This window comes from Tympanuchus pallidicinctus, unplaced genomic scaffold (assembly GCF_026119805.1).
Source record: "Tympanuchus pallidicinctus isolate F22 unplaced genomic scaffold, pur_lepc_1.0 scaffold1, whole genome shotgun sequence".
NCBI classification, from domain to species: Eukaryota; Metazoa; Chordata; class Aves; order Galliformes; family Phasianidae; genus Tympanuchus; species Tympanuchus pallidicinctus.
This window is the reverse complement of record NW_026294618.1, coordinates 14,918,653-14,945,043: the sequence shown is the minus strand read 5'-3', so window position 1 is coordinate 14,945,043 and position 26,391 is coordinate 14,918,653. Positions and strand designations below refer to the sequence as shown.

Below are 26,391 nucleotides of genomic sequence, written 5' to 3'. Positions count from 1 at the left end.
AGTGATGGTCAAAGTCATGGCACGATCACTCGTGGAATCACCCAGATGTTAACCCCTGACAAACAAAAATTCTTCAAAGCGACATTTATAATCTCCAAGTTAGAAAGTAACTGTATTTTCATAACGTATCTGTTATTATGTATACTGCATATATTTGCTGCTACATAAAATGCATATTTAGTTTCACTTGGTTACTGCCATGACCCTGTCTCCATACCGCTTGAACTTTGCCATATTTTCAGCCTAAACTCACTGCTAAACTGCTGTTCTCTGCTTTGTCATCTCCCAGTTCTTCAGTAAAGATGAGCTTCTAACGTGCTTCCAAATTTCCCCCCCTGCATGTCTGGAGATACCAAATTATCTCACAATTCAGTAAAATAGTAAATAAAAATTAGTTACTGCTTATTCCAGCCAATAGAGTCATATGACCTGTCCCTAGGAACATGCTGAACTAAGTCAAATAGCAGAAGCCAATAGCAGAAAATGTAACAGCAATATATGCTAGTGGAAGAGGCTCCGTTCCCATATAAATACAGTGTTAGTGTGAATGCAAGGAGAATAAGGAACATCAGGTTGTTCACCAATTGTCCTTTGAGATATGAAATCAAAAGCACAAATCCTTCACCCATGTGTCACCTATACTAGTGCCATTCGCCTATTGCTCCTAACGAAGATATTCCATTACATTCCTGAATTATCCTATTTCCTAAAACCTCTTAACAATTTCTTTCCCTCAGCACTCACTAAGTGAGCTAACAATTTCTTTCCTACTCACTAACTAGCTGGGAAAATTCTTCCTACTATGAGTTTGCTCTGTTTTGGACAAGGAATGATACGTCCAAACACAAAGAGCCGTTCTTCAGTAGAGATCAGTTATTTTTCTCAACACAAACATGGCATCCAAGCAAATGAACTTCTCACTCCCAAATCCTTTGCAATGCTGGTTTATCAGTGACAACATCTGCTGCTGCTAGCAAGACCGCCAGCAGGCTGCAGGTACCTACAAGGGAGGTATCTCACTATCTTTTGCCAGCTTCAAGCTTCCTTTTTTGCAGTTGTTAAATTTTCATTTTAAAAATCCCTTCATTTACAGGTAACAAAAGAGCCACAAAACTCTAAAAATAAATTAATGCATTTTTAATCTGAACTGCAGGAACCAGACTGAGAAGAAAGTTTGATTTTTATTTTTCAAGACCGGTGCCAGTCTGAATTATGAAAGGGAAAACGTTGCTGTATTTAGACTATTAAAAGACATATTATTACTTAAAAGTTGCTGAACTTAGAGCCACAGACAAAAAGTAGTATGCATAAAATCATTTATACCTATTTATTCAAGCAGGAAATATACACTGTATCGGCATAGAAGCAATTTAGATAGTTCATAGCTCACTCAGCAGAAAGGCAGAACTAATAAGGGACAGAATGCAACTTGAGCAGCCTGGAAAGCCCATCACAGCCTGATTGTAAGACCGAACAGGTGACTTAAACCAAGATCCACAAATATAAGTGTTCCTATTTGTGAAGTTCTTTTTTGGCATTCAAATTCCCAGTGTATAAATCCACAGAAGCTTGGGATTTGGGAGCTAAATTTACAGAGCTATTTCAGTCCCTCTGACTGCCCCATCCATTAAACATGAATAGAAACACTTACCTAGCTCACAAGAGCATTCTGTGAGCAACAGCGTCAAAGATTACAATTTGCTGACCTGTTTTTGTATCATATGAATGCTCAAACACTAAACTTAGCCACTCTACAAAACTAATTCTATCAGAAAACAGCATCATGGAGCCATGTTCAAATTGCGTTCACTCTAATTGAAATCACTCGTTTTCAAATGGAATGAAATTCAGATCTCTTCCAAGCATGTTAGGCTCCACACTGTAACCCTTCAGCCTAAAAATAGACTGATTGTCAGCCAGAAATTCCGTATGCATCCAGAATCTCCTACACTGTGCTTGCCACGAATGTCAAGACTTTGAAAAATCGCATATGTTGCAACAGTAAAGACAAACTAATCTGCAACACAAGCACACAATGTGCTACCTCTGATTATTCATTGTTGCAAAGCCTCGCAGCGTCACTGCTGTTCAGCTTCCTTCTGTGATTTCATTGGAAACCAAATCTGAGCAAAGGTTTCGGCTAAATGTGCGTGCCATGCTTTACACGCCTTAAAAACCAGCTCAACGCATCTGGGCTTTGTGACATTCATTAGTGACTCAGATTGAGGGAAAGTGGACCACGTCTTGTCAGAGAAGAGAATTTCATACTGGTCTGGCCTCTAAGATCCACAGAAGCCATTGCTTCTTTCTCCCACAAGCTGTTTCAACCAGCCAAACTCTATTCAAGTGAAATGGAAAGCAGTGTTTATGCTTCTATGTTTACCTCAGTTATTCATCAGTTCTAATGTTGTTTTCAAGAGGGAAATAACTTACAGTCTGCACTTTATATCCTCTCATTGCTTCACCTGGCATCCATATCCCTCCACTGAAGGATAAAATTTAATTATTATTCGCCAGGATTTTTATTTATTATACTTATTTCCTAGTACACTTGGAATCCTCCTTCCACAATGGTTTATAACGTTCCTGCTACTAGTAGTCTCTCTTCACTCATCTTTATTTGCTAGAACAGTTGAGAAAGTGCTCTGTAAAGACAGTGCAAGCTGAAAATATATTATACGTAGGTCTTTTTGTCATTTAGAAGAGAAAACTTAAATGGCATTAGCTGGGAAAAATGTCAAGATAGAATGCTTTTCAAACTTCTCCTAGCTGTTAGGGGACAAGTACTGTTTGCTGTGATGCTGTTTCACATACTGAATCATACCGAAGCAAAAATGAACTAGAAAGCAGCAAGAGGAAGAAAAATGTTGGTGGCAGTCTTGCAAGAAGAGCACAGAATTAGCAACAAGCAAACAGACTGCAGCACTCACATTTTGCTTAGGTGAGTTCAGCTGAACACCAGAACTCATACTTGCTCTGGAGATACGAAGACAGACAAGGAGTGAAAAAGGAAAAAACAAAACAAAACCAACTGCCAGACTTTGTCATGAGCAAAAGCACTCTACTTCAAGCTGCCTAAGATATAGCATCAGCTGTAAACTACAAGAAGGAGCTTCTCTTGTCACAATTTATAATGAATTAATTAATAGCAAAAGCATCTGCAGTTGTAAGCTTGTAAGTTGGTTTATAGAAGCATTCCCAGTCTATCCGAAGGCTCTGCCATGCTTGTTGAGTCAGACATCTCTACTCTAAACAAAAGCACGTAAGCTGGCCTCCAGCTAGCAAATTAACACCAGCGACTGGCAAAAACCAGCAGTGATCCCTTCAGTTATTTCTACCTTTCCAGCAAAGGCCCTGTAAGGGTACCATGAACATATTGGCACACCCAAGCTCACTATGGCCATGAGATACAGATGTGCTACACGTCTGTAATGGCTTTTCTGCTGCAAATTACTTCAGTAATGAAGCCCATGAATGTATGGTGCAGAAAAAAGAAAAAAGTGAGAACACATTTGCCTTACGAGATGTGTGACTTGCAAGAAAAGAATAAAGGACAAAGATTTTATTCATGAGGAATAGTTATTCATCATGGCCCAAATTATCCTGGGCTCCTGCAAAGACTGCAAGACCACATTTAGTGAACAAGCTTCAGAGTAGCAGAGCCACTAAGAAGCCCACAGCTTCTCACTTTGTTAGCCTGAGGCACACTTTATGAAATGACAGTGACATGCATTAACTGCAATTAATTTTAATTCAAGGTGGGCAACAATACACTGGGCAGCTTTTGGTTCTCGAGGTCCATCTTCACCTTTCACAGATCTGCTAACTTGCTGATTATCAGCTTGAAGGGGAGCAGCATAAGAGGGAGATGGTTATCCAGCACCAACAGGAACTGGAGCAGCCTGCTCCACACCCCATAGCTGACCCTGCTGCAAGCAGGAAGCTGGATCAGAGACAATCAGCTTCCTTCCACCTGCATTAGGTAAGCATTCAGAGGCTCAAGTTAATTGCTAATTTTCTAAGACAAAACATGGTAAAGAAAACCAGTATTTTTTTTCCTAATCAAGTTTGCCATCTATTAATTAAGCAGCTGAATTCTGAGCATAAAATAGTTGGGCCTCATAGCCTTTTTGTTCCAAAACAAGTTAATTTTCCTCCAATTAAAATTATTCCTAACGCTTTAGGAGAAGAGATCACCAAAGCACACAGGATGAGGCAGGCCTTACAGAAAAAAGTCATGCTGTAGGAATCAGTACAGCAACACAACTGAGATGTTGTCATATTGGATAAATGCACCAACAGTGATCTTTTTGCACATACTTTTGTCTGTCCGGTACCTACACTATCAGCATATAGTAAATTACAAAACATTACTGTATTTATAGAAAAGTATAAAAAGCTCTGAGTTGAATATTTAAATACATGTGTAAGCATAAACACGTAACTTCTATGCAAATTTGTAAATTCTCAAACATAGGTTCAAACAAGAGATTCCATTGCACTGTAAGCATTGCAGTTAAAGCTCGGGTTTCTCTCAATGCTATTTACTCCTGAAGACATACTTGCAAGCTATGGATGCCCATATCAATGAGAGCAGATGCATCATCTCCATTTTCAGTATAGATAGCAGAGATTGTGGAAAATTTCACATCTTTATTAAAAATATTGAAAATCCGTAAGGATGCTCTGAGAGAAATGCCTAGAGAAACTGTACGAGAGCAAATGATATATAAAGAGTCAAAAAGATCAATTCCCTCACTTTACAAACAGATGCTCCACCACTCACCATGATTTGCTGTGGGAAAACATCATTAAAAAAATATCTCCACATGTGCATGCCCCAAACCACTTAGTCTAAGAAGGACAGGAGTTAAACAAAGAACCCAGAGTTGGCCACAGCTTTAAATGATGTGTCTGGATCCCTTCCCCACAGGAAGCTTTCCAGAAGTTTGAAGCTAAACAAAAAACAACCCTTCCCCAAGCACTGCTAGAACAAAAACCAGAACCCGAAGTTTTACAGAGAAAAAAAAAATCTCAGAGCAACTGGGGCAGGCAGAACAAAGAGCTCATCTCTCCCTCTGTTCATTGTGTCCTTGGCAGAGCAGCCCATGCTCCCAGCCAGCTCCACTGCTGTGAATGATGGCAGCCTCTGCTCCCTTACCCCGGTCTGTGGGAAGCTCTCTGCTTCCATCTGAGCCCTGGCTGCCCATTGCTGGCTCCATAGAAGCCCCTCAGCTGCCCCTTGCCCCACTGCAGCAGCATCTCATTGCCCCTATGCCCAAGGAAGCTCTCAAAAGGATAAAAGGATTCCCCCTCCTTACAAAAGATTCACCTGTTGTTGCCATAAAAGGAAGTACTAACCTGCAAAAAATGCGTCATAATGTTTGTTCACTGTAATTTATTTTGCTATTTTAGACAATTTTTGTTTTACATGAGGGATAAACCCAATGGTTCATTTAATTCAGTAATTCTTATCAGCACCAAGTAAACCAGAAGCTGTTTGGAGAACCACAAGGTAGAAAATGGCTGATCACAACACAAATATTGTGATCAAAGTGAAAGAAGATAAGGTCCATTAGGAAACCTTTTAAAAGGCAAAAATGGGCATATTAAGAAATAATGGCAGGAACAAAGCAACAAAATGTTCAGATTAGAATCAGTAAGTGCCATTACAGGAATCAGCCTTTCAGAGAAGACATTTTCTGACTCAACAAACGTGCTGCAAAAGCATCAAGTCTTGATTCTGAAAAACATTCAACTAAAAAAAGTGTTTGGTGTTAATAATTGTGGGAAATATATCTATGCTGTATCTGAAACCAGGTAGCTAGAACTTCCTCTCCCTTATAAAAGTTCAGCCTGTGATCACGAAGATCTTCCAGCTGGAAGCCATTTTAGATTTCGATGCTTAGTGGTCCACTATGTACTAAGATGAAAGTAAACCCTTACACCTTTTAGAAGTGAAATTTTAACAACAATTCAATTTTATATTATTTGTGAAAGAAAAACTGCCAAGCTGACTCTCCTATCCTGCTCATACACATCTCTATATGTAGCTCAAACTAGATATATAATTTATATTAAAGTGCTTACTACTTGAAAGTAACAAAAATAGCTGTTTTTAGAAGCAAGTCCCCCTACTGGACTGGGCAGAACTACTTCCATTTTCCCAGAAGCAATAAGAAGATCAAATCCAACTTCCCATCTCATATCCCCTTCCAGTCTCTCCCCACTGCCCTACAATAGAAAAGCAATTTCTCGATAAACAACTTTAGGCAGCTTCTGATCTTATGCCCCTTTTAATTAACTCTCTTTTCAAGATAAACTCAAATATACTCAGATTCTTATCTGAGTTTTCTGTGCCTTTTGTTTGTTTTGTTTTTGAACTCTGAATACTCAACAGTTCTGCAGTATCTTTGTGAGATAAAGCGTTCAAATCCTGACACAGAGCTGTGTAGGATAGCAGCTCCCCTGTCCGTGTAGGAACAGTGTAACATCTTCTGTTGCTATTCTCTGCTTCATACCTCATGCTTCCTGTAGATTATTTTATGAGGTTTCTCTTAGCTGTCTTCCATGACATACATGTCTCACTTCTAATTCCAAGGTAACTGTTTTATGAAGACTTGAGCAATCAACTACAATGCCTGCCTTTCCCATGTTGAACTAAGCCTGTCATTTTTCTCCATTTCCTGACTTCTAGTAGTTTGAAAGATCAAACTCTTCTTTTGTCTCAACAAAACACTTATCTGCAATTATCTGCTGCATCAGGCAGAGAATACTGCCAGCAGATTGAGAGGAACGATCCCTCTCTGTGTGATTCTCTTCTACTCAGCACCAGCGAGCATTAAGTCCAGGAAAGGGCCACCACGACCATGAAGGGACTGCAGCAGCCGTCCTTGTGGGGAGGCTGAGGGAGCTGGGACTGGTCAGCCTGGAGAAGGAAAGGCTCAGAGGGGATCCATCAACATTTACTAATACCAGAGGGGATGGTGCAGAGAGAACAGAGCCAGGCTCTGCCAGTGGTGCCAGGACAAGAGGCACAGGGCACAAACTGGCACACAAGAAGTTGCCACTGAGCACTAGAAGCACTTCTGTGCTGCGTGGGCAACAGGGCCCTGACACAGGGTACCCAAAATCTGTGGGGTTACTTCCTTGGAGATCTCCAATAGCCCTGATGTGGTACTGGGCACCGCTCGGGGTGTCCCTGCTGGAACAGGGCTGGGTCGAATGGATCCCTGCCAACTTCAACCAGTCTATAATTCTGATTTTCAGTGTGTGATCTTAGATTATTGGTACCTTTAATTATGAATTGTAGAGTTGCTAAACTTTTATGCAGGTTCTTTATTTCTACTAGCTGCCTTTAGTAGAAATACTCAATCCACAGCAGTGCTATGCCTCTAACAGGCAAACACTTGATGCTTTTCACAAGGAATTGTTTTGATCAATTGCTCCTTCTACCCACAAGCAGAAAACCATCAAAAGAATAAAAATCAAATAACCAGTAAGCCACAAAGGCACTGCTGCCAATTGCAGAAAAAGAAATAAAGAATCAAAAATAAGGTTCAAAGACTATGCTGACCACCTCTTTCTGTGACAGCAGCAGGGCCCGAGCGAACGGCATGGAGCTGCCAGGGATGGGCAGCTGGGGGTGAGGGACAGGCTGTGCACCAGAGGGCGGTGGGCATGGAACGTGTGAAGCCTTCCCAACTGGGAAGTTCCATATTTCTAGGGAACTGGAAAAAAGAGGCAGAGGATGCTGATTTGATCTTTAGAAGTAGGGAAGGGACCTCAGAAAATCACAGACCCATAAACTCAGTGTCAAATACTCGTGAGGGATTTTTTTTCCCCATTCTGTATCTCTAAATATCCAGAACGTAATACACATTACACAGTTTAAACCTTGTCCAGAACGCCAAAACAGAACGTCCAGAACATCAAAATAGCCTATTTAATGACTTGGTCAGACAGCTGTGACTAAAAGACATGCTGCACCACTGCGAATACCCAAAGCTGATGACTGCCATGAACAAACCATCCCAAGCAGCCCAGCCAGTGTGAGATGCTACTGTGTACCCATAGGCAGATTGCATAAAAAAATGTTTTGGTGATATGACATCAAGTCAGAAGGATGTATAAGATACGCATTTGAGTCAGGACAGAATCAAAACAACTGGTATCATTTATTAAGCATTTCTTTAACTGTAAGTAAACTGGTTAAACGTGCAGGTACCCAATCAGTAATACAAACTGCAAATACTTTCTTAGTTGGATCAGGAAAAAATTACCTTGAAAGAAAATGAAGGCAGGCTTAAAAGCATCAGATGGAGTGGAATTAAGTTGTGTGCAAAGTGCAATTTTGGCTGTAAATAATCAACCATACAAATCTGTAATGGAAACCAACTATTAAGGAGCATTACAGCAGAAAAGGATCTGTAGAAAGTCACAGCACCACAAAACAGACAGAAAAGCCTTTTATCCTGCTTAGCATTTTAAATGCCTCAACCTGTTTTTGCAAAGCACATCACCAAATGGCACAGAACAAGAAGTCCAAAAGCAACTACACAAGAGTGGAAAGAGGTCTGGAAAACACCATCTCATGAAAGATTTAAATAGTTCAGTCCTTACTGGAATGAAAGGAGACAACATGAACAAGACTGCTGCAGAAAAGCAAAGGAATAAATCCCCCAATGATGATAAAAGAGTTTAAGCTATGGAAAATTTACGTTAGATTTATGCTAATTTCTAGGACAACATAACCAAACTATCAGTGAGCACCTATATGAATTGACTAACAAAACATGTGAAAACTGTTTTTTGTCTCATCCAGAACCAGAAGTCTAAAGACCCTTCCAGCCTCCTCTTCCATGATTCTATTATCAGATTTGGTTTCCCGAAGAAAATAAACATTGGTAGAAATGAGAGTAAAGGAATCTGTCTAAAACAGATCCCGTGTGTACAAGAAAATATGCTTCCGTTTGAAGTGTTTATAATTTCAAGTCTGTTAGGAGCTGAGATGCAATGAAGAAAAAAAACAGCTGGGAAGGCAGTGCAGATGCTTATGATCTGAGAAGACAAACCCAAGAACAGAATGAGACACACCCACGGTAGCTGTTTTTGTGTCGTAACATTTAGTACTACTCAGATCTCTTCTAAACAATTTCTAGCCCTGCCAAACAAGGTTGTGTGTGCTACAGAGTTTTCACATTTTGTACAGCCATGTATTTCTTTCTGAACACACACTCCACACAATAAATGCCTGATTAAGAAGTTCAGCTGCGCTTTTAGGGTGGGCAGTCATACTTCTTATCTACTGATCAACACAAGCCAGTATTCTTGAGGCAGAATGAGGTTTCAGCATCAGAAATTTCAGAAACATTTGGCAAGAGGGAGATAAACCAACACCTTTTTTCCTCTTTTTCCTCTTTCCTCCTCCTTTTTAGAGATTGTTCAAATATTTGGCATACGGTATTTCTTTGCAGCAAGCCAGGCAGTATGAGATGCAAAAATAAAATAAAAACCATATAGAAAAACTAAGCTGAGTTGTAGCTCTCACATACTCTTTTTTCTTCCCCCCCCCCACCTCCCTCCCTACATTATGTACCCCACATGTTTTTCTTCTGGAAAAGCCATATGGAACATTTCCTATTAAAAAGCAGGTTTACTCCAGGAACAGATGTAAAGAAATTGAGGAATTAAATAATGAAATTTTATGTTACATCAAAACCTTTGCTCCTCCTTCTCCTTAAGCAAAGATCTTGGACTCTGCAGCAGAATTGCACCCACACATTGATTCTCAGAAGATATGTCCTCCTCAGCATAACAAACAAAAAAAAGCAGCAGCAGGCAGAGAAGCATGAAGGATGATGAAGGCTTCTTCCTTCTGAATGGCACTTCCAGTAGTGTCAATCCACTGACGTAAGTCTTACTGTTTTCTCCTTTTCAGAAACTAGGAAGACAACAGTGTAAGAAAAACAGAATTTTGTTTCCAGTATTCCTAGTGCAGAGTCCTCACAATCTTCCTCAGCTGCCATGGGGAATAAAAATCAAAACCAAAGTAACTCATAGCAAAGAATGCTTCTAATTTAAGAAAACAAACTAAGTTGGAAGTATTCAATGTATTCAGCTCTGCAAAATCCTTCAATGTCCAATTAAAATTTTATTAGTGAGAAACCATTAAGAATCAATCACTTCGTATAAGTCTAAGATCATTTAAAAGGAAGTTTACTATTTGCTTTATTTAAATGGTGGCCTCCACACTACTAGTTGGACTTTCTCCACGTTTTATTTTAGACAGCTTTGTGTCCCATATGTATTTCTGCAGTGCATAACAACAGGGCTTCTGGGTCATCACGGAAGTCCATAAATGCTCCTGCTATCTAGAAATGACTCATTTGGATCCAGAGCTGTGATTATGTACTCCATGGAAACTAGATTTCATAGTACTTACCTACTTCAAGTAGCAGGGGGATCTGAAGTTTCATAAATTATATATCTTTCATTACTGGAGCCAAATTATCTCCAAATAGCCGATGACATTTAAAGGTTAAAGCTCCTAGTCTCCTTTTAGAAATTAAGTCACCTTCCCCATGGTTTCACAGGAAAGCACAATGCAAAGGAAAAAAAACACCAAACCATTTCTAGGAAAAGTAACTACCAAATTAAAACGCGAGCTAACAAAGTCAGAAGACCTGTCAACTCTCCTCTGTTTCACATTTTCTTTCTTCTCAGCTTTTGCTCAGCTAGTGTGTCAGATCATCATAAAGGGAGAGAAAACATACAAGGGTTCTTATGTATATTTAACAAATACACACTAGCAAGTAGAATCATTTCAGAATTCTCTTTCAAAAGAATCCTAAAGGAAATGAGAGATTTTGGCACATGTTCTGACACCATTATCTACTTGGGAGAGTAATAAATCCTTTGGGACAGGAGCATTAGGACTCAATGAACCTTACAGATGAACCTTACAGACCCCTTCCAATTCAGGATATTTTGTGATATTCCGTGGAAACTTTTGGAAGTAAATTGCTCTCTTATTAATACAGTTCCACATTCACCAACACAAAAGCCATGAAAAGACATGCAATAACTTGTTCCCTGGTTGAAGCCAGAAAAGACTTCCTCTGCTCAAACTCAGCTTACAGGTTGACCTGCAGAAAATATTTATAGCAGACATGAATACCAGAAAGCTCTGGAACGCTAAGTACGTGACAGGAAGATAAATAACATTGTTCAAATTCAAGAAAAATGAACATGCCACCCATAAACTGAAGAACATGGAAAGGCAGGGCAGTTTGCAGACGAGAGGTCAAGGCACTACAGTGTTCTACATCACGACAGGACAGGAGGCTGTTGGGTGGAAGGAAAACAGCAAGGAGTTCCATGAATTCAGAGAGATACAACTGTTCAGTAAAAGTTGAAGATCCATCCAATAAAAGGGAGAAGGTGTGTGCAGGAGAATAGTGAAGTTCAGTTTGCAGGACAAAGCCAGCCAACAACAGGTGGGTGAAGGATCTGAAAGTGTCACAGATTTAGGTCTGTAAGTGCTCTCTTCCCTTAAGATCCAATTTTCAAAGCATACACTGGAAATTATCTTGAAGAAATCTGAATTTATGCCCAAGTTGACTGAACCAATTGACCAATTTCTAATGCACAAGCACAGCATTAGCTTTCAGTAAGAAACAGGGGGGAAAAAAAAACAAAAAAAAGATAAAGTCTATTGTACATTTCTATTTCTGAGAAAGAGAATGAGAAATGGGTTGAATGATGGAAGAGCAACTAACCCTACTAATATTAAAATGAGCACACGATCACAGGAAATCTGCAAATGTCTTAAAGTGCCACTCGTATTAAAAAATGAAAAAGGAAAACCAGTCACGCAATGATATTAATCAATGTGGCCAGACATAAACAGACAGAAAAAGAGCTGCAGCTAAACAGGTTAATACAAACACAAGCTAGGATTGTTTCAAGGCTAATGGTCTTAGATACATTAATAAACTTAAGAGAAAAACATCCAGGTGTTTGTTAGCTAAAAAAATTCCTTATATGTTGAAGTTGCCCTAAGACAGTAATGTGCCCTTGCTGCTACTAGTAATGGCTAATGGTATCCCTAGCTGCATCAGGTTAGGTATCACCAGCATTCAAGGGAGGCGATCTTTCCCCTCTACTCAGCAGTGATGAGGCCACATCTGCAGTGCTGGGTCTGATTCTGGCTTCCCAGAAGAGGAACTTTGACATATTGGAGAGAGTCCAGTGAAGGGCAATGATGATGATGAAGGGACTGAAGCAGTTCACCTGGAACAGCTCAGCCCAGAAAAGAGAAGGCTCAGGGGGATCCCATCAGTATCTATACATATCTTAAGGTAAGGTGCAAAGAAGACGAAGCCAGGCTCTCAACGGTGGTGCCCAGCACCAGGACAAGAGGCAGTGAGTACAAACTGGAACACAAAAGGTTACCTCTGAACACCAGAATGCACTTTTATACCATGAGGGACACGGAACTCTGGAACAGGTTGCCAAGAAGGTCTGTAGTCTCCTTGGATATTTCCAAAAGCCACCCCGACATGGTGCTGGGAACACTGCTCTGGGTATCATATAATCATAGAATGGCCTGGGTTGAAAAGGACCACAATGATCATCCAGTTTCAATCCTCCTTTGGACCCACTCCAAGAGCTCCACGTCCTTCCTGTACTGGGGGCCCCAGACCTGGAAACAATACTGCACATGGGGCCTCACAAGAGCCGAGTAGAGGGGGACAATCACCTCCCTCTCCCTTCTGGCCACCCTTTTGTTAATGCAGCCCAGAACACAGTTGGCCTTCTGGGCTGCAAGCACACACTGCTGGCTCATGTCCAGTTTCTCATCCACCAGAACCCCCAGGTCCTCTGCAGGGCTGCTCTCAAGGAGCTCTTCCCCTCCAAGTTTGCTCTTCAAGTTTGTATAAATACCTGGGATTGCCCCGATCCAGGTGCAGCACCTTGTACTCAGCCTTGTTGAACCTCATTAGGTTTTCATGGGCCCACTTCTCCAGCCTGTCCAGGTCCCTCTGGATGGCTTCCCTTTCCTCCGATGTATCGACTGCACCACTCATCTTGGTGTCATCCACAAACTTGCTAAGGGTGCACTCAATGCCATCACCTAAAGATGTTGAAGAGCACCGGTCCCAAGACCAACCCCTGGAGGACACCACTTGTGACTGGCCTCCACTCTGACAGAACATTGATCACAACCCTTTAGCTGTGACCAGCCCACCAAACAGCCAATCTTTCCAATCCATACCTCTCCAATTTAGAGACAATGTATGTGTCAGTCCTTGAACTCCAAGCCCCAGATTTTGCTATTAGAAAATAAGATGCTGGCAAAGCAAAGTCAACCTGTTGCTACAGGGCAAGGCTCACTATTAAATCCTTAATGAGAGTTGTCTGTCTTATGGTGACGTTATCATCCATTTTCTGCCTCTGCCTGCTCTGTGCTCTTGGCATCTCAAACATCTAGCAACTATTGTCCATCTGACAGGAATTCCAAGCTGGAACCCTTTGGGCTTCTAAGAGATGAAGCACTTTGGATTTCTCTGGGAAAACTAAACAATGCTTCCCCTTGCAAAAATTTCCTCGTGACAGCGAATCCTTAACTGACCGTATTGATAGTTCAAGGATGGTCTGCTGAAGTCAACCAATGTCAAAACCTGAGTACTCAAAGATAAGAGACGAACAGGTCAGAATAACAATAAATACACAAAGTCCAGAATTCACGTACTTATTATTCTGTTTGGGTCGTTTGGTCTTCTCTTACTGCACTCTATTTCTACTCAATTGCCAAATCAACCATGAGCTGCAAGAATAATCCATTAATTGTTACCTACTACAATTTTTTATCATCTCTGCACACATGGACACTAACACTGCAAGAATTTTCCTTTCTTGCAATGAAAGGAAAGTAACCTACATAGGTTGATCAGGCATCTGCTCAGTGACTTCATCAAATACCATTTTAAACATATGTCATCATTGTTAATGTCCTGTGACTTAGAAACTGAAGTAATGCAATCAAGAATCAACCAGACAGACTGCCAGTATTCCTGTGTGTTTGTGCACAGCAAATGAGAAAGAACAATTAAAACAAACTATTTGCTGTTGGCTCACATGTTCACTCTGAGGATGAGAAACAGAAAGAAAATCAAATGTGATTATAAAACACTGGAGAAATATGCTATGGATAATCAGATAGAGGCCAGAAGAATACACTTCCTCTCTTAATAAATGAGGGAGAACTGGATCCAGACATGGAGAAGGCTGAAGTACGCAAGTTCTCTGCCTCAGGATTCACTGGCATTCAGGCTTCCCATGCCTCTCACATTCCTGAACCTCTGGGTGGGGTGTTGGAAGAGCAGAATCTCTCTACTGTAGGCAAATGGCCTAATCAGACTGAATAAGTACAACTTTTGGGGGCTGGACAACATGCAACAGCTGCCAAGTCATTCTCTGCCATGTTTGAGAAGGTATCTGTAGAGACTGGGAGAAGAACTGGCTGAGAACAGCCCTATAGAGAAAGACTTGGGCATCCTGGCGGACAAAAAACTTGACATGATCCAGCAATGCATATAAACTGCTAAAATACATTGGTTTTACCACTTACAGTAGGAAGATGATCACCTACCAAAAGAACTGGATGAGGACAGCATCCCAATCTATGCGCGTGTTCTAAATGGTTTTGTAGTTCTTAAACCTCAAAAGGATGATAATTTTTAAGAGCATAAATCATTTCATAGTCTTGAGGTATTGCACATCCACATTGCAAAGTAACCTTAGTAAGGTGTTTGAAAAATACACCACATAATTATACGCTGTGTTAGCAGAGCTTTGCTGTTCAAAGTAAACTCAATCTGTTTCTAAGTGCCTTAGGCTCCTTTATTTAGATCTTTCTACTGTTTAGAGAGATCATCTCACATACACTAATTGCTCAAACAAAAGTGTGGAAAAGTGCCAGAGAAACTAACCAGCTGCAAAAGCCACACAGTCCATATCTAAGCAACATCAGAATAAAGCTTTATTTCAACCCACTTTTCAGAAGCCACCTGTAAACCATGGTTTGCTTTCAAACCCTTTTAAAAGAGTTAGAAACCCTTAGGTATTTCAGTACGCAAATATCTTACCTGGATGTGGATTAAAAATTTGTTTTATGCAAATATCTGATAAAAATCTGTTTTTCTGCTCTCCAGTAACCAGGAACAACAAGAAAGCCTCTGGTTTCTGACTGGAGGTCTGACAAGCAGCTCAGTAGCAAGGCTTTTCCATTCTTCTGCAAAGCTCCCACAATTTCATCCATATCACACTACATTCATGTAGACAAATTCACATTTTTGTTCCGATATAAACTGGCAATAAGTTGCTGTAGAGACAATTCTTCAGAAACCACAAACATATTGATTGTGAATTTCCAAGGCAAACTTTCTAGTTAAACTACTGCAGTCATGAACTAAAGAAAAACAACTACCTCAAGACAATTTTACATGAATATCCTATGCGTAAAGAATATACTACATATATTATATATAACATAATATAATACTATCAATAACATTTACTGATCGAATTTCCAGAGCAGCATGAACACACAGAAAGAACTAGGATCCTTCTTTTTCTTTCTTTACTGTTGGACACACTGCGAGCACTGCTGGTCAGTGAGAAAAAACCATCAACAAAGAAGTTCATTTTCTTGATGCATCAAAATACATTTACTCTACAAGATACACAGAAGTCAGCTCAAACTCATAACTTCAACAAAGTCAAGTGCAGAGTGCTGCACTTGGATCGGGGCAATCCCAGGTATTTATACAAACTTGGGAAAGAGCTCCTTGAGAGCTGCCCTGCGGAGAAGGACTTGGGGGTCTGGGTAGATGAGAAACTGGACATGAGCCAGCAGTGTGCACTGGCAGCCCAGAAGGCCAACTGTGTTCTGGGCTGCATTAACAAAGGGGTGGCCAGCAGGGAGAGGGAGGTGAAACATTGTGGTCCTTTTCAACCCAGGTCATTCTGTGATTATAAGAAATACAGGAGAATCTTACTGGTACTCGATACTCACACCATCTCATTCACACCTCACATTTCATAGACTGCGAGTTGCCTTGAAGCTAAAAGCTCTTCACACAAGCAATAATTAAAAAAAAAAAAAAACAACCAAAAACAAAAACATAAATGAGGACTCAATATCAAAGCCAGAAGACAGTAATTCAACATAACATACATGAAGTGTGGCATCAGATATGGATACCATGGTGGAAGGAAGGAGAAGGGAACTCCTGATAAACTGATAAGTCCTAGACTTACTACAGACTTTCCAAAATAGTGGACTTAAACATGACAGGCACTCCCAGAAAGGACAGAATGCCAAGAAAAAGACAGTCAGCTCATGGCTGTTGTTTAAAATTATGCATTACGTGTATGCATCGTGCATTTCCATGTGAGACAATCTATTAATAAATTACATTATTCACTCTAAGTAATCATGCACTGAAATACCCAGTCTCCTTTCACAAGCCTACTGACTTCACAGTTCCTGTTGTGCCTGTGATTAGTAATGACTGCAAACTACTTAGCACTTGTCTATATTAAGTATTTCACATTTCATCTCCAGCACTGAAGATGAACACTGTGCTATATTGTTCAAGGTACACGCATCTTTTTACAAGACACTGATATAGAGAAAAACTGCTTTAGTACCACAGCCAAAAATTGACAGGAAGCAGGATGTGGAGAGCTCCATTACACTTTCTCACAGGTGAGAGTTTAGATAGGAATCAGACAGTCATTTACAACTTATGTATTTTACAACTTGTCTTTGGAAGTTGCATTTTATTGATTAAACAGCAATTTGAAATCCACTGTCAGAACTGTAAGCATCCTACATAAGAACTATGCCGATCTATTTGCAAGGAAACACAACTTCTTTGCATATTACCCCATTAAGATCTCAAGACAATTCAACCACACTGAAGCCAGCATGAGTAAATCCCTTACATACCCTTTCATGGCATAGAAGAAATTTCTTGTTGAATACTGAAAACACATTTGTCTTCTAATACAACTGAAAATGATTTGAAAATTGAAACAAACTTGAAATATCAAATATTCCCTCTGATATTTCTAAGTTATCCAGCCTGGATTCTACTTGTTTCTATATTTTGTCGGTGAAGTCATTGTTTTGAGTTTCTCCCCCATTCTCTTTTTTTTATCTTTATTCCCCTCAAAAAGGAAGACGAGAAAACAGATTATTACTTGTGCCCTAACATGGTCTCCTTGTACCAAAATAATTATCTCAGTTACTTGCTTCATTTCAATTGAAAGGGCCCCACCATGCTTCAGCTGACAATATTAAATCTGTGCAACTTCAAGGAAAGTTGACCATGCTCGGCACCCATGTGGTGAAGGGAAATTAAGGAATAAAAATAAAGCTTGTGTAGTTAGTCTAGATCAGATAAAGAAATTATTCTGCATGAAGTCATCTCAAATAAATGTTAAGCTATAACAGACATTGAAGCAAGACACCAAAAGGAAATGGCTGGCATGCTTATGACAACAATCCAGGATCATGTGCATATTAAGGAAGGTTTCAGTTTCATAGAACAGCTTGCTCTAGTTGTTCCTGTTTTGAGCATGGGGGCTAGACTAGAAAATGCTTCCAGCCTCAGCTATGCTATGATTTTAGTCTCATCTGACCTCCAATAAAGACATTTAACCTTTTTAATGACACTGGATTTTAAAATGAAGATGTTTGTAATTTGTAAATACCAGTCCTTTTTATTTACGTCCAGCTTCCCTTAAAGGAAATTTGTTATTTGAATAATACGCATCTGTATCAAAATGGGCCAACTTCCTCCACTTCCTCAATCATCTTTTTGCTCCAAATCAGGCACTTCATACACCACCACTTCCAATTCTGCATTCAAAATGGACTTGCATAATTTACAGTCAACAATGCCATTGAGGACAATGAAATGGTTGTTTGCTGAGCTTGTCATCATTACTCAAGTGCAATTTGCCCCAAAGAAAAGACAATTCAAAGAATGAAATATTTAAAAAGCATGCTGAAATGAAATAAATGACTGTAACATGAAGAATACTTGCATATAATCCCTCTCTATCATACCCACAACTGGTTCAATTCAGTTGATGTCATACAACCAGAATTTTTAATCAACTCCTATTAGCTGCAGTCTTTGCCAGAAGCTGAAGATGAGCACAGCTTTCACTGAACTTTTCTAGGTACAATTTATTCTGCCACTTCATTTTGTAGGGAGCCCAATTTATTTGACATCAATAGTTTGTTGAGGTAATAAACCATGCAGCAGTGATACCATGACTCAGAGCTCATTTGCTAGCAGTCAATTTGCTTGGCAGCATGACAGGCAGAGTAATGTGCCTTGAAGAAGTATTTATATAAATGCAACAACTTTCAAGGATTATCAAACAAATACGCTGCCCAGAAAACATGACTTCACTCTTGCTATCAATTTTCTTTTGCTTGATTAATTGATTGAGCTCACCCTCACTTTGGGTATGAAGTTTAAAAAAATATATCTATGCAAGCCAGAAAGCAATAACTGTTCAGTCCCAGCAGATTCCTAATGCACCTTGCCACTTTGCATTACTACTTCCTTCCAAGATTGTCCTCTCTGCTTATAGAAATCAAGTACATTGAGTGAAAAAAAATATATGTGTTCATCAATTCAGTTTAAGGAAACAAAAGGGCTCTTTCAATTAAACCTCAATGCTCAATCCAAAGCTACTTCTCAAAATCAAAGTCCAGAATTTTTTTTTTGCCCAAGTTTTTGTCAAGTGTGATGATGGAGGTTTTATATATCAGCAATATCATCATCATGCCTGTTCTGAGAACTCCTTTACTTGAAGGACATCAGCAACCAAAGTCAGAAATTAATAAGAAGGTGGGAAAATGTAAAATGTGCTACTTCAGACATTTCTCCCTGGAAGGACAAAGTACATAACTAGAATTTGTTGCAGTTGCTTTGGAACTTTAGAACATCTCTTTAATTTCGGTGAAATTGAAGGCCTGAATGCAATACAGGCAAACACTACACTACAAACTTGAGAAATAGTGCATTTTTGTTCTGTTGTTCAGCAACAAATGCCACACCAAGGTTTGCAAAGCTTCAGACTATGATTTTTTGTCTTTCCTTCTTCCTCCCTATGTACACATATCAGGGAAGAATAAATAAATGTGTTTCATTGTTTAAAAATAATTCAAAATTTACGAACATTTTAAAAGGTAACAAAATCCCAGTTCCAATCTTCACTCCATCTGTAATTACAAAAATATCATCAGTAAAGGCCTTTCCATTCAAACATTTCAGCTTTAAGAAGGATGTTAAATCAAGCTGTTACTCCTTTATTGTTTTAAGTCACTCATTAAGTCTTATCAAAACACCGCCAGGAGAGTTACAGGAAATTATTGAAGTGGATGAACTTGCAGGAGCTATTTAAAACAAATGCTTTCAAAAGAGCTTCACAAGGATTCCTAGGAAATTCCATCACAGCTATTCGCTTCGACAAGTGTGCGCTTTTCGAGCCACTGAAGGCAGCCATCTATTTACACAGCTATTTTTGGAATGGCCAGATCTTCAGCATACAGGGAATTGCTGCCTGTTGTTTTTCATTCGCACTCCTCAGAATACAGAATTTTGATCTGCAGGTAGGCAGCAGAATAGAGGAGACACAAGAAATTACAAAGATCAATAAAATCAATCAAAACCACTACAGAAACAAACAGAACTTAGGAGTACTAGTAGCCACAGTTTTCAAGCTCCACAAAAGTAAACAGGGATAGTGGGGTTTTTTTGTTGTTGTTGTTACTTTCTTAGGCTTTTGCTGTTGTTGTTTGATTCCGTTCTGTTTGCTTTTAAATTTGTGATACGTTAGCTTTTAGGTTTTAGTTATTTTGATGAGTAATTTGGGGTTGAAAAGAACATGCAGGAGGCAGCTAGTACACTTCAAAGAGCAATAGGATATGCCCCATCCTCATCCTTAGCCCACACATTAACCAAGGTAGAGCCAGAAGGATACAGGAATACTGTGCAGAGCTCTTGAGCATGGCTAACACATTCACACAGGACATGCAATATAACCACATAAAGATGCATTCAGCACTTAAGGACAAAGATTTCTCAAAGGTGTTAGAACTGACAAAAATGTGACACCTATTTCAAATAATAACTTTCAGCTACCTGCAACAGTTCCATTTTAACCATTTTACCTTTCGAGCATGTACAGAGTTAAGCTACACTGCTGCAGAAGTAAACACTAGTTTCTTCTCTGCAAACAAATTAATCTGGCATTGTACAAGCAGTCTCAAAGACTCCATACAATTAGGAAGGCAATCAAGCAGCTAGACCATATATTTTGCTATTCAGAAACACATGCCTCACCTCTCAGTTAGCATGCTTCTGCATACAAGCATTTTAGTACTTCTGACTGCAAACAAGAGATCCCAGCTAAAGGAAAACAGGAATCTTGCATTCAGTGCCATTAACTCATTTTCTGTAATATTTTTTAAAAACCACCCTACATTTTATCTCCTCTCTGGGCAGCAGTGCCAGGGCCTCACTGCCCTCTGAGCGAAAAATGCCATTCTCACACCTAGCCTAAATCCCCCCTCTCTTAGTTTAAAGCCTATCACTATCAGACCACGTAAAAAGTCACACACCGCCCTCCCCCTCCTGCTTGTGAGCTCCCTTCAAGTACTGCAAGTCCATTCCTTAAGATTTGCATTACCCATGGCATTGCTCATGCTTAGACAGTTGCATATAATGGCCACTGATCTTCTCTTACAGAGCATAATCCCTTCTCTTTGGGAAAAGACATGTCACTTCTGAACAGAAAAACTGATTATTATTTGCTCTTAACTATTAATGTATGCTCCCAAATACAGTCATTCACTGGGCTTGGTAGTTATTCCTAATAGGCAAAAATGAAATTGCTATGTGTGTTGTAGGAGTTGATACTTTTTAGGATATATCTGATTCTCTTCGACAAAAAATGACTTTTAAATTGCTTTTAAATAAAATATGCATTTTGTAATTATGGAATATTAACAGGTTGGGTTTTTTGTTTGTTTGTTTGCTTGGGTTTTTTTTGTTTGTTTTGCCTTTACCATACATCTAATAAGGCACCTTGGTATTTAAGGCCACAGAAGCTGGAGATGGAATCTCCTCTCATCTTCAGTTTATCCTTGGCTGGATGATAAGAACACACTTCTGATTTTTCAGCTCTCAACTGGTTTATATATTTCAAATAAATTTACCTTACTTGCACTGACTGTGGGAACAGATACATAGGACTTTTTTGTGTATGCAGAACAATTTGCGACTGCTAATCTCTTGGAAAGAGATCTCTTGGAAAGAGTCCAGCAGAGGGCCATGAAGATGGTGAAGGGCCTGGAGCATCTCTCCTATGAGGAAAGGCTGAGTGAACTGGGTCTGTTCAGCCTTGAGAAAAGATGACTGAGAGGGGACCTGATCCAGGTCTATAAATATCTGAGGTGTGGGGGGCAGAATGGTGAGGCCGGACTCTTTTCAGTGGTGAGTGGAGACAGGACAAGGGGAAACGGCCGGAAACTGCAGCATAGGAAGTTCTGCACAAATGTGCACAAGAACTTCTTTACAGTGAGGTGACGGAGCACTGGAACAGGCTGCCCAGGGAGGTGGTGGAGTCTCCTTCTCTGGAGATGTTCAAGACCTGCCTGGATGCCTACCTGTGCGACCTGCTGTAGGGAACCTGCTTTGGCAGGGGGTTGGACTCTATGATCTCTGGAGGTCCCTTCCAACCCCTACAATTCTGTGATTCTGTAATACTTCAAATTCAGAGTCAGGTATTCTCCACACTACGGCCGCTGCCCTGTGGGAGCCACCCATGTAGCAGACATCTCTATTCAAATCCCACGAATAAATTACAAATTTGTAACTGAGAAGTGATGCCTGACAGCTTACTTACAGTTCTCTGGACGTCCTTGTGTCTTCTAAGAAATGTAATTAGACTGGCAGGCTTCCAACCCTAGCTTTGCTAAAAATTATCGCTAGAATGTGATGGCATTTCTTTACAGTTATTAGATATTGTTATTTCAGTCTGTAGATTTGATGACTAATTTTAGAGGCTGCATCAGATCCTCTTTTGGAGATAAAAAAATTTCTTCTTTATCCATATCACATATGTTCTTCATAGACTCTACAGCACTTGTGATCAAATCAAAAGGAGACAGGAACAAAGAGCCCTACATTTGTCTTGATTAAGGGCCTTTGGAAGAGACGAAAGCTCAAAAAGAAATAAAAACAGCTCAAAATCCACTTTCAAAAAAATCACTTAAGCTTATGAATTCTCTTATTTCTGAAGATACAAGAAAGACACTTACAATAAATCTTCCCCCTCGCTCACAGGATGAGTGTGAGAGCAATTTACCCGATCCATTTTGTATTTCACTGAAACCATCACTTTTAAAAATAGGTAGCAGTTTTGACAGCAATTTAAGTTGCAGGGTAACCTTAAGTCCAATGTGTCTATCAGCTAATCATGACATGCAGCAGAATTTGTCAGTCAGGTGTTTAATGAAATGCCTCAATTAACATGATGAGCAAATTAATTTAGATGAACATTTTGTTGAAGTAGATTAAAAAATAAACTCTTTATGTGAGAAACCTTTGAAAAGGCCCTCCTTGCTTTTCTCCATCGTAGCTTCCACATTAAGAAGCTGAATTTCTGCAAGTCCTTAACATTAAGCTTACTTGCTTGCCTTCTCTGGTGATTATGGACTGTATTGGCAATCCCTTCAACACACTGTTTAGAAATTGAATCTTTAGCAAAATATTAGGAGTTCAAAATGCTAGCAGCAACTACTTGATCAATTTCTACATGGTATTTGGCAGACACTTCACCTACGAAGTCAGATGAAATCTAGGATGAAACCTAGGAAGAGAAGCCACCACAGCCTCATTAACTGATCAAAGGAGAAAGATATTAAATCTTCAAAAAAAGTCATCCAAAGAGAAAGTATTACACCTAATTGTGATAGGAAACGAAGGTATTTCATAAAAGATGCAAGAAATACTCCATGTAATAATCAGTAAGGTGCCTAAAACCTACAGACTTGACAAAATTATGAGAATCTATCAAAAAAATCAACTCTATGAGCTCTCCAAGCTCATTAAATACTTACCTCTAATAGTTATCCCAGCTTTCTTAGTCCTTCAAGAGCTTTCTTTTTACAACTTCAATATGCCAGAAAATAGCTAAGTGATTTTTTCCCCCCCCTAAATCCAGAAATAACCTCATTAGTTACTGTAGTTCAATTCTGGACTTCTGGAACAATAAAACAATCATCCTATAACCTAAAGTGTAAGGCAGAACATATTAGATACCAATAGCACACCTATTGCTTGGTAACACTAGACACCAATAGCATGCCTTTGCGTGGCTTAACGTTAGTGGATTTATGAGGTTCAAAAGAGCTGGTTTTAAATGAGCAGATTTACTTTCTACACTGTCACAGCTGGAACTTGAGCCTTATCAGTGAGGTCACTGAGAAAACTACTGACTTCAGTGAAGCAACTGCAAGCCCTGTCATTGACTTTCCTTTCCACACAGGCAGAGGGACATTATTTACCAACCATAAAATGAACAATTATGTCAAAAGAGAATGTTGCCTGGAAGCCTTAAAAAGCTTGTCAGTAAGTCACCTGTGCACAATTTGCTTACATAGCTACTAGCCAACAGTAGCCAACTGCTCCAAGGAAAAACTCTCTGGTATTTGGAGATCTGTCTTGTAAGGAAAGCAGCAGTTAAACAAACAAAAAGCACACAGAAGGATAAGGAGGATTTCTAAGAAAAAAAAAAATATTAGCACCACATCAGTTATCAAATACAAATGTACTGCAGTTGAGAACTTGTTAAACATCTTTCATTTTTACCACCAAGCCAGAAAAGCACCACACATATATAACCTCAAATTCACAGAATCACAGAATTGTAGGGGTTGGAAGGGACCTCCAGAGATCATCGAGTCCAACCCCCCTGCCAAAGCAGGTTCCCTTTTCCTGAAAATTCTTTTCAGGAAACTCTGTTCACCACTCCATTTTTTACTTAAACACCATCATTGAAATAAGACTTATGCATTAAAGTTAATTTTAGTTAATTCACATCTCAGATAACCGGTCTTCCAGTAATTAACTTTTCCCTGAAAGTTGTAAAATACAAAGATAAGATTTGCTTTCTTCTTGGCATGTCCAATTTTTTCTTTTTGCATGGAGTTTTTCTTCCACATCTCTCCCTCTCCCATTATTGAAGTGAGGCTTTCATCTTTAACACAACATGCATTGCCAAGACTAACATTTAAAAGCAATAGCTGCAGAGAGTTCAGATACCTTAGGAAGACCGCAAAGGTAGAAACTTGGCAGAACAGCAGGACTTCAAGGAACCAAAGGAAGTACATGAGGAAAATGAGAGAGGTCTGGAAGACTGTCAGCACCAGACCTGAAAGTTCGTTCTACAAAACATAGAAGTTCATCAAAACTTGCTCCTTGGTAAGGATGTCAGTATGCCCAATATATAGCAGCTGCGCTGGTAAGTAGTCTAAATTTGTCAAAACACATTTTAGAGAGGCTGGAGAGAATGAGGTACTGTTACAAAGAATGACATCCCAATTCATAAACTCATCTGTAGGATGACAGGCAGGAGAAGAGCAAAATCAACTTCAGTGAATGAATTTGGATGCAAGTTGGATATAGCCCTGGCACAGGTTGCCCAGAAGCTGTAGGGTCTCCTTCTTGGAGATTTCCAACAGTTGCCAGGATGTGGTGCTGGGCACCCTGCTCGAGCAAGAGCTGTGCTACATGGATCCAGAGGTTCCTGCCCACCTGAGCCACGCTGTGATTATCACAGAAGAATAGTTTGCATAATATGCAAGTGTTTTTTCAATCCAAAATCACTTGAATCCATATTTCCATCCTATGTAAGTACTTGGTGTTCTGTGGTATCTGAGTTTAACCAGCATATGAACAGCGCAGGTAACTTCTTAAATGGGGCTGCCAGGCAGTGGGCTCTTCTACTACCGATGAAGTGGAACACAAAACAATGCAGGCATACAGAAGTACTCTGAAGAGGTGTATATATACATACCTACCAGTAGGACATGGGCAGGGCCACACCACCTGGCCTCAGGGCTGGAGAACCAGGGTGCCATGTGAAAAGTACTGTATTCACAGCAGAACATCAGGACTACAGGGTGTAATCCTTCTGTAAAAGGTACTGACATATAGAGACACCGAGAGACTCTACTCCTCCAGGGGTACTGTGAGAACTGAAAGAGATGATCTTATACAGTCTTTTTTGTCGCCTCTTAGGAACGGCTCTTGGAGCTTCCCAGACAGCATCCAAGCATTACCCTCGTGTTGACTGGGGGAGGCCAAAACTGCCCCAAACAGGTACTGTCCGCAGTCCGACACTCATGCTTGCTTCCTGGCCCTGCTCTTATTTATTCAGCAGTATGAACCTCAATATGGTTTTTGAATACAGGAAGCTACAGCAGTATTATTCTGCTGCTGCCAGAGAATAGCTAGCAGCAGAACTACTGTGCTTCCAGGCTGCCAGATGCTTAGATTTTCTATTCATACTGCTGTATCAGCAAAAATGACCAAAAAGGAGCAACTATGAATTGACTTACAAAAACTACTAGACACCAGACTAACTCTATTCAGGTTGAGTTTCAACAACCATCTTTAAAGACATTCTAATGCTCTCACCAGCCTTATACTACTAGTGCATTTTCTAAACTTACTGTTCATTGCAGCCTTCATGCCATACTCCATAGCTATGCAGCACAAGCTTTCATTTGAACCCAAGTCCTTAAAAAGCATTAAAATACAGCTAGTAAAATAAACTCGTGGAATAGTTACTTGAAATAAAACAACTGCTTTACTAATAAGGCTTGTTTTTCTAGTCAACTTTGAAGAATGAGTGTTTGTTACATTTGTTATTTTTTTTTCCTTCATTGAAAGAGCAGCTTTCTAGTTTCATCCAATGGCATCCTAATTCATACCATGATACAGCAACATAAGCCCAGCAGTCAAATCTGAGTTTTACCTTCTCAGGTGAGGAGCAACCGTGCTAAGAGAACACACACGGTTGCACATAGCGCAGCAGTCATTTCAGCAGATAAAGCCTCAGACTTGCACCAGCTAAAATGAGCCAGAAGAACCCAGAGCTTGTCAGTTCCCACACTCCAACACAGGAACATGAAATGCGTGCGTTCCCACCTGCCTCACTGCCAGTGAAGTAAATAACCACGAGATTTCTTTTCACGAGAAGTCTGCAGAATCTGTTATGATGAAGACC

The 26,391-nt window shown here is 39.9% G+C and overlaps 1 protein-coding gene across 2 annotated transcripts in view; it reads right to left on the bottom strand.

The window, feature by feature from the left end:
- Window positions 1-26,391, bottom strand: part of MBOAT2 (membrane bound O-acyltransferase domain containing 2) — an 85,790-nt gene that overhangs the window by 41,238 nt on the left and 18,161 nt on the right. Inside the window, exon 1 of one of the 2 annotated variants that reach the window (XM_052674365.1) lies at window positions 23,219-23,238. The exons of the other annotated variant lie outside the window; for it this stretch is intronic. The gene's annotated coding sequence lies outside the window, so the exon portion shown is untranslated. Of the gene's footprint in view, window positions 1-23,218; window positions 23,239-26,391 lie in introns of those variants that run through there. 2 annotated transcript variants of the gene reach the window in all.